The sequence below is a fragment of the Bidens hawaiensis genome, unplaced genomic scaffold (assembly GCF_021521415.1).
Source record: "Bidens hawaiensis isolate Kalapana, Puna unplaced genomic scaffold, B.hawaiensis_p1.1 tig00004973_1, whole genome shotgun sequence".
NCBI classification, from domain to species: domain Eukaryota; kingdom Viridiplantae; phylum Streptophyta; class Magnoliopsida; order Asterales; family Asteraceae; genus Bidens; species Bidens hawaiensis.
The window spans coordinates 1,426,370-1,436,426 of record NW_027491313.1 but is presented as its reverse complement, the minus strand read 5'-3'; the positions used below and the strand labels follow the sequence as shown (position 1 = coordinate 1,436,426).

The window sequence follows — 10,057 nt, the reverse complement described above, 5'->3', positions numbered from 1 at the left end:
AGCTGTAAGGCAATTTTGTAGTTAATCATTAAAAGGCCGGGCTATTAAGTGGCAGTTTCTGAATTACTCAGGATGTCTCTAAATCTCAACCACCTACCCACTTTTAATTTTATTCTTTTCTTCCCTTAAAAATGTGTTTTTCAATTAACCAAACACACTTTTAGTTTAAATTTATTAATGAAGTAAAAAAATTAAGATCATTGAATTAGTAATAATAAACTTCTAGATAACTTAGTTACATATTTTGAAATATAAGTCATATAAACGTTTATTTATTTATATCTATCTTATTTTGTTTGAATATCAAATAGCAGGTTAGACTATCAACCAAACTACCAATTATCAAATTATGATGTTATATATACAACTAGGCTTGTAAATCAACTTAATGGACATGAATGACACATATTCGTGTTTGTTCATTTAACTTTAACCGAATAAACGATCGAACACGAACAATAAAACGAACAAGGTTTTGACGTTCGTGTTTGTTCGTTAAGAAAATGAATGTGTTTATGTTCATTTATGTTCGTTCATTAACAATATAAACAGACAATTCATGAATACAAACTGACATAGACAAAGGAACATAACTAAATATAGATGAACGCACATAATTGGTAGAACAATGATTAAATTAAACTAAAAACTAGTCATAATTGACAAAAAAACTGATTAAAAATAAACCTAAAACAAGATAAACAACAGTGGGCCAAAAGAATTTAAATAAATAAATAAATAAATAAACGAATGAACATAAAGAAACATAAAGTTACAAACGTAAATGAACGTAATGTATGAACATAAATGAATGCAAATGTATGAACATAAACGAATACAAATGAACGGACATAACCAAACGGACGCGACCCATATTCATATTTATTCGTTTAACTAAACGGACACAAAGGTTGAACATGTTCTTTCAATTATTAAAAAATGAACATAAACAAACTTCCTCACCGATTGAGTGATTTACTGAACATTCAGTTTGCTTACAAGCCTTCACACACCACCCTCAAAATATGCACACCGGCATGCCTGTCAAATCATAGACCCGTATAAGGTTATTCAGTCTGTATGAGTTTTGCAAACCACATATATGTCACGTCATGAGGGTTGTAAATTAAACTTTTACATCATACGATCTGCATGATCGACTTTTGATTCAACACACCTCAGTCACATAGTTTGTTTAAGTAAAGTTGGACGAACTCGTATAACAAATTATATGGCCCTGCATATACATTTTCACCATATCACACGAGCTTTATAGGGCCACACAACCCGTGTGATTTGTTGAAAATATTATGTAGTCGTCATATGAGTTATTAGTCGAAAATATTATATAGTTCTGCCCTTGTCCATTAAGCTATAATCTTTTAAAATTTATCTGAGGATTCCATTAAAGAATATTGAATACCCAAGAGGACAACTCAAGTAATTCATCTTTAGAGAAATTCATACACCTACACAAAATCACAATGAGTTGAGGGACCTTTTACCTTCTGTTACGAGTATAATGATCCACATAAATGAGTTAAAATTACTGTTCTAATATTCATCACAGGTATATTGTCATTAAATAAACAAAAAAATCGAATCAAAACTACAAAAAGTCACTTTAAAATCAATGCCAACAAACGACCCCCCCCCCCCCGGGGCGGACCCACATAGACCCGATCAGGGTCCCGGGACACCAGTGTTTTTTAAAAATTACTTAGAGGCGGTATATTAAATTTTGTAATGACCCCATAAAAATTAATACTTGGAACCCATACTATTAATGTTGAATTGGTCTGATGGAAAGTCCCTTGGTTTATCTTTGAGAGGTTGCATGTTCAAGCCTCACCATACTATGTTTTTTTGTTTTTTTATATCCTAGTCAATATTAGTTATTTAGATAGGGTATTTGTGTTTTTTTTTAGTTTCTCCCATATAGCCATTATCACAATGCAAAATATATAATGGCAACATGAAATATTCTTTTATTATTTAAACTGTGTATGTATATTATAATTAATCATTTATTTGTGTTAAAGTTTGTTTTTTATGTTTTGGTCATGTATGTAAGACAATATATATATAGCTTACGTTTACGTTTTTCGGATATGAATAAAAATGAGTTAAATGTCTATGTTCTATCTAGTTTATAATCTAGATTTTTTCTACTTACTCGTTTTCAATGACATCATATTTCCATGTTTTATTATGTTCCTCGTCTCGACCCAACCCGACCCGAATAACGACCGACCCGAAAATTTTTGTAAACCGAAAAAATTAGGACCCCATTGGCAAAAAATCCTGGGTCCGCCATTGCCCCCCCCCCCCCACCCACACAAATTTTTCAAAGGACCAAGGCTTTGACAACAACATGGTTTTCGATGGTAAAGACTCATATTTAGTTTATATAAATTACCGAGCACAAGGTAGTTAAAAAAATAATCAAATTATGTCTTAAATTAAATATTTTACATATAAAATGTTTACTTTTCTTGTCATTTCATAATTTAATTCGAACTCGAAGCATGGTATATTTAATTAGTTAAATCCTTCCGTTCCACTTTTTTTTTTGCTCTTCTGAATTTCATTTCCCTTCTTTTCTTTTGTTTATTTAACAACTCCAAATTAAGTATGACTAATTCTTATACGTTTACTATTCTTTGTTCACACTTCAACTTTCATTGATGATGCATGTGAGACGAGTCAAGGAAGGAGTTGGTACAATAATAGAAACAACGTTGTAGGTCCCACCTTACACGACACATATATATGCTTCTAATATTTAAAGAAGTTGACGTTGACTATTGGCTATTGGCCATTGACGTTGACTTAAAGTGCAACATTTTAAATAAATCATGCAATAGATATTCAAACAACCACACAGCTCAAGGCTTTTTAATTTTCATTGTTCATACTGATTCACAGGTATTAAAAATCATGCAACTGCAATTAAGTTTTATTCATTTAACTAATGCCATTGGTGTGATTGTGTGTAGTATAGATGGCCGAAACAGGCGATCAGTTGACCTCTGTACACCGCGATGCAAACGACCATCAGCTGCAGCAACAAGAGGAAATCAACCACACTTCGGTAACTTATTCACAAGCTAACACAAGACTAATTAATATAACCAAAGTTATATATAAATGATAAAATGCATTTTCAAATTAGGTGTTGATGATATATTAATGGTGTCACTTGTGCAGTTAGCCACCATCGATGAGCAGAGATCCTTAACCCAACAGAAAATCAACAGCCATGCTGCTTCAAGTTCAAGGCCGCCACGGCCGAACCTTCCTTGTTCAGATCTAATTAATGGTAATTTAATTAAACTCCTAGTTTTGTATTCTTAATATTTTATTTTTGGAGTGACTTTTTTACATTGTTGTGGAAGGATATAGGTGAATTGTTTTTGATAATATATTATGCTTCCAGTTTCAGTAAGTTTTCTTTAACGGCTAATATATATTTTTTAACACCATGTATCAAGTGAGACTAGAACTTACAACCTTTTGTCCATACTGGTTTTAACGCTCTAGGCCTGGAAGATTTAGAAACAACCATCAAGGAGGAAGACTCACCATTGTGGGAAAACCTGTTGAGTTAGGTTTCCAATTTGAGACCATAATATCCCAAGCCTTATAAGTAATTACCCCCATGCCCTTGAGCCAACTGCGGGTGATTTGGTATAGTATATTCATCAATTTGAATTTTTCTAGTGCAATAAAACAAGGGACTGATGCCCAACACTATGTTCATCTTTTTTATTTTTCTTGATTTGATCGAATTGTGCCAACAAAAAGAAAAGACTTTATTCCTTGTATTTTATGCATAATTGTATCCGGAAAAACCTACTTGCTAGGATGGACTTCATTTTCAGCTATTCGATGCAATATATATATATATTTTAGCATAACTGTCACCTGGAAAGCTTAAATTGATGCTTAATCTTAGTGCAAAGAATATTGAGAATTTAGATGAATACATACTAACTATTTGATTTGGGATACTTTAAAGGATTTAGAGAAAACTACTTCAAAATTGGTGTCCCTCTGTATGAAGCGTCAATAAAATGTGACTGGAAAGCCGCAAAAGCCATTTTTGACAAGTACCCAGATATGCACTTGGAAAGGTGTAGCATCACTGAAAACGGTGAAACAGCACTTCATGTCGCAGCATCTGCAAAAGGTCCTAAACATGTTGAACAGTTTATGAAAAATCTGGTGGAAAATATGGATAGGAGTGACTTGGAACTCCAAAACGAAAACCACAACACCGCTCTCAATTTAGCAGCTGCAGCTGGAAACATTAAAACGGTTAAAGTTCTACTGGAAAGGAACAATAACTTGTTGACGATCGCTGGTAGTAATGGATCAATGTTGCCCCTGTACACGGCGGCCTTGTGTGGAAATGAGGACGTGGTGAAATATCTATACAATAAGTCTCAGGGGTTGCGTGATGATGGTTGGACGGTGCAGAATCGTGGTTGGTTGCTTCAAAAATGTGTTGAGAATGATATGTTTGGTAAGCACTTTTGTATATAGCTATTACACTTACAGATCCATATGCTTTGGTGGTAGTTTTTTACATAAACCAAAATATGATTAATTGATTATGAACCATACTATAAAATATATATTGAATGTTTGTTTAATTTTTTAGTATTTATGCATAACTCTTATTAGTAAGCATTATATGTAAAATTAGTATTAACAAAAACTTAAGTTATGTTCCTCACAAAGCGGTTATCAAGTGTCTCAGATGTGGCTGTAGAGATACTGAAAACTCATCCAAATCTTAGTAAGATGGAAGTACTCGGAGTTTTGGCTCGAAAGCGTGAAGCATTTCCAGATATAAAGACTAATATCCTTTCAAGAACCATCAATTGGGCTAAACATATCTACTCCAAGATGCTTATAACACATGATCAACCACCTCAAAATGAGCATCCAGAAGTAGCAGTGGAAGCAGACGTACAAAATCATCCCGAAGCTGGCAGTGAAAGTGGACGTACAGAATCGTCTCAAAGATGTGAACCATTTCCTGAAACGAAATCTAACATCATCAAAAGAATCATCAAGTCAGGTAATTACCTCTACCCCTTGTTTATTACACATGCATAGATTCTTGTAGGGGAGTTTATAGGTACCTTCAAGGGGTTTCGCGTTACTTTTATGTACTCTATTGCAACTTTGCCATACCTTCGCATTTGCACTTTTCTTTCCAATCTGTTAACATTATTTTGTGTCTCATTGTTTTGATTCCTCTTTGACACATTTTTATCTCATCTGCTTTATCTGGTTTACTACACTTTATATTGCAAAAGAAAAGCAACAAATATTTATTTAGGACATAGGGTCTTAGTGGGTGCAGTCTTTACATCCTGGTATAGATAAAAAGAAAAGATTGTCCTCTCATGCCATACCCTACCATATGAGTGTGATTTTCTCGGTTTTGTTTTTTTATATAGATACTATAGTTAGTGATTTATATATGTTGAAAATTAAATTTAAAATATTATCATGCTCTTTTATATTTTGTTTATTCACTTGTAATTAAGATCATAGAAATCAACTGAAATTAAAATGATAACTATGAAAATTCAGAATGTCACAACATTTATGTATAATCAAACAAATAGAAATTACTTATATAGGATTAACAGATACAAACTTTTTCAGTTAAAGTGAGACTGAGATCAATGTCATATGTAGAAAATGCTATACAACATTTATGCATAACTAAACTTAATTTTTTTTATAAATTGAGTTACTTAGATCCAACTTCATACATACCTCGCTCTTGTTTTACTTGCTAATGTATGAAAATCGGTATAATCAATTTGTTTCTTTTTTCTTTTTGTTGCTTTCAGATCCTGAAAGGAAGAATGCATTGCCATTGTTGAGATTCATTTAGAAAGATATTGCAAAAAAGCCTAAGAGACAAATTGATGAAATACTTAGAGGACCACCGGATTCTATTACACAAAATAACGAAACATTTTCCGGATGGGCCATTGCTTCGCAACTGAAAAAACTCATCTATGAGCATGTTGACACAATGGAAATAGAAATTAGAAACATGACAACCAGGCGCCCAAATTCGACTACTCAAGACAACAATCTTGCTTGGCAACTACAAAACCTTATTTCTGAACGTCTTGTGAACATGCATGCCAAAGCGCAGAAGATAATAAAGCAAGACAACAAGACAGTTTCTAGTAAGGGCGATCACGCTTTAAAGCTACAAAAACTCATTTTGGAACATATTGCAAACTTGAATGACAAAACCCAGGAGATAATGAAGAGTCATACCCGAAATGAAGATAAAGCTTTGCAACTACGAGATGTCAGTAATGAATATTGTGGGAAAATAAAAAGAGATTCCATGGAAATAATTGCAGAAACGCGGCTGGCAAAGAAAGGATACTCTTCTCGGGTACTTTTTGTTGCTGCTGAAGCGGGCAATACTAACTTTTTAGTTGAGCTCATCCGTCAATACCCTGATCTCATATGGAAGAAAAATGATGACGGTCAAAGTATATTTCACATCGCTGTAAAACATCGTCATGAAGGTATTTACAACCTATTGTACGAGATGGGAGCGCTTAAGGATTTGATAACTCCATTAAGAGATCCAAAGGATAACTACATGTTGCAGTTAGTTGGGAAGATTGCCAAACAACTTGAAGATGTATCATGAGTTGCTTTACAAATGCAAAGAGAGTTATTGTGGTTTCAGGTACATATACTTTTCTCCAATCTTACGAGATTATTTGTTTTATCGCAATTCATTAGTAGTGAATAACTTTTCTACTTTGTATATGTTGTAGGAGGTTAAGAATATGATTCCTCCATATAGAGAAAAGATTAATGAAGATGGTTTAACACCACACGAGTTATTCACAATGGAACACAAAGAACTAGTTACACATGGCGAGAAGTGGATGAAAGGAACGGCAAGTCAATGTATGGTTGTTGCAGCGCTTATTGCAACCATAGTATTTGCTGCAGCATTTACGGTTCCAGGTGGATATGACCAAACCAATGACGAGACCAATGGCCAACACAATGGTATCCCAGTCTTCCATTCTAATGCATTCTTTTGGATATTTGTTGTGGCAGATGCCATTTCTCTATTCTTGTCTTGCGCTTCAATTCTTATATTTTTATCCATCCTCACGTCTCGTTATGCTGAAGGTGATTTCCGAGAATCACTACCAAATAAATTGATTTCAGGATTGTTAACTCTTTTCCTGTCTATCACAACCATGACAGTCGCTTTTGTTGTGAGCTTTTTCGTACTTAACCGTAAGGGTTTGGCGGTTTGCTATGGATGCCAATGCTGCTATGTGTGTTTGCTGTGTTGCCAGTCATCTTATATATATGGCTGCAATATGGTTTGTTTTCCGACGTAATTCACTCAACGTATCGTTCTAGGTATCTATTTAAGCCTAAAAAACAAGTTCTTTACTATGAAAATCCCAAGGTCTAAACATAGTCATTTCCTAATTGTAATGGATTTTTTTGAATGTGTGCTTTGTAAAATGGTTATAAACTCATATAAATTATGTAATGTTCTTTTTCTTTAATCAAAGATGAATACTTTTTTGCTAGCATGATTGTTATCCTCACTTCATCTTCAAGACTTCAATTGCAAACCGCCAAACTCACTTTAAGTTTACATTTTTTCCAAAGGCCAAATTTATAAGAAAACGAAAAGGCAACTTGCAAGCCGCAAGAAGCCCAAAGTACAAGAAAAGAAAATACAAACCGACAAACCAACGAAACTTAAAATGGAAAAATAAACAAATTTAAACTCGTACCAAACCTCCCAATCAAGATTTAATCTCGTGCTTCTATTATTAATCCAAAGATATGAAGTTGTTTTAATTTCACTTACCAACTTCTCCACCGAGAACATTTTGTTGAAAAAATTTTGTTGTTTCGTGCTCTTCAAATCAACCAACACGTAACTAGAGAATCGTTTGAATCACTTCAATTTCCACCTTATTACTCTTATGCTTGCAAGGGTAATCCAAAAGTTCTTTGACCAAAACAACATAAGACGAGCTCGGTTGTAACATCCCCAAAATTTCGATCCGAATTTGACAACTTAGGAAAGTTGAGGGATCAAAAATAATCTCAAGATAAGTAATGAGAAAATATTAAATAAGGAAATATAAGAAAAATAAGGAAACAAAAATATTTTCTAAAGCTAAGTATTCTTACATGGAGGAAATCAGTAAAGAGAAAACCATCCCACATTGGAAAATGTAATAAAGTGGAAGCATTCCAACAAGGTATAAATAAGGAAGATGGAATCCATCCCACATGGAAAGTGGTAAAGAAATGGAAGCTCTTTATAAGAGATAAAATTTTCATAGTTATATTTTTTTATGAATATCATGCACCAAGTGGTCCTAGCGGAGGGTGCGTAGCACCCGACGCGCACGGGCGAGGGCAATGGCCGCAATGTGGCGCATTTCGCATGCTCGCATCACCGCCTTAGTATTTTTGGACAACGAGAATTAGACTAGGAGTAACAAGTTACTAAAGTACAGGGACTGAAAATGAAAAATAATTTCCAGAGACACGTGTCGCACTCCGGCGACACGTGGCAGCATACCAGGACACGTGGCAGACGTGTCAGACCACGTGGCGACATATGTCGGTCGCGATACGCGACAGAGTCAGGAAAGGAGCCCATCGCGTACTGCGATGGGACTCATTTTCAGCTATAAATAGGAAGGGTTACGGTTCATTTGCATACACCCACAACCACTCTCTCTAGAAATCCACTCTCTCTCTACCTCGGTTTGCGTGCCGAATACCGTTTTGCGTACCACTGACCCGACAAATAACACATCGTAATCCGTACCAAATACCCGGTGTTTCTCGAAGTGCGTGCCACTCAAAGAACCTGATATTCCGTCTCGAAGTACGTGCACAACCAGGCGACCAAACATCACCTCGATTTGCGTACAAAGAAAAGGTGGATCAAGAACGCCTCGATAAACGTGCATAGAGTAGAAGTGCTGCCCGTATAAACTTAGGAATATCTAACTCCAAATACCTGTGCGAGGTAAGGAGTTCTGCCTAAGTTATTATTATTATAAATGGCTTAGACTATAGTCGATGGTATAGCCGAACCTTGATTACGATTAAGAATAAAATAACTTTTCTTAAGCAAAGGTTATAGTCAAAATAGTATTTATTTATGACTAAGAAATATAATACAAGAGATTATAATTATGAAATTAATGTTTCTTCTTGAAGAAGGAACTCAGTATAGACGTTTCTTATTGAAGAAGAAACGTAGCATATAATTGGTAAATGAAGAAAAGGACTAAAGGTCCAAATGTTTTAAATAAACAAATGATCTTATCAAGGTGAAACGCTATACGAAATAGACTAAAGGTCTAAAGCTAGATCGCTGATCTAGTTATTTATACAAAATGTTATTCTCGTACTATAGGTCCGAGGTAACAAAACGAGAAGAAGAATCAGAAAACAGGAATCAGTAAAAGAAACTGATTATAAACAGACAAGGTGAATACGCCCCAAACCCTTTTATACAGAGTCAGAATATTTGCATAGGATTTACGAATCCTTAAAAACTTTGTGTACAATAATAAGAAACAGACACTCTGATTAAAAGTATACATGTGTCTGGATCCAAACATACATGGTGACTCGGCATTTCCCCGAGGCCATGCATATCATCAACATGCCTCTGAAGGTCTACGGGACTGTTCAGAGAAATGATATTGTGTATATAATTAATTGTACATGGTACTTAGGGTAATTTGATCCCAATGTAGTTGGGTGCCTAATGAGTAGTCACAAAGGTATTATTGTTGGTTTCACAAAGGTATTGAAAAGATATTTTAGAGTCAGCGTTATTCCCCAGCTTTGTGCTGACGTATTTTCCCACCCATGTCACAGGGAAACAAGAAAGTTTAGAACATACAAGCAAGAAGGAATAGAAGATTGGAGTTATAGTCATTAGATGCTATCTGGTGGCTCAGATATTTTATTTCAAAATATTATA

General features: G+C 34.6%; 1 pseudogene across 1 annotated transcript; it reads left to right on the top strand.

Annotated features, from left to right (window-relative positions):
* The first annotated feature begins 2,699 nt into the window (after positions 1–2,699).
* Positions 2,700–7,552, top strand: LOC143628435 (uncharacterized; annotated as a pseudogene). The gene is made up of 7 exons (XR_013152744.1): positions 2,700–3,094; positions 3,211–3,322; positions 4,022–4,528; positions 4,766–4,949; positions 5,887–6,131; positions 6,414–6,745; positions 6,837–7,552. The product of XR_013152744.1 is annotated as an uncharacterized LOC143628435 (transcript).
* The last annotated feature ends 2,505 nt before the right edge of the window (positions 7,553–10,057 follow it).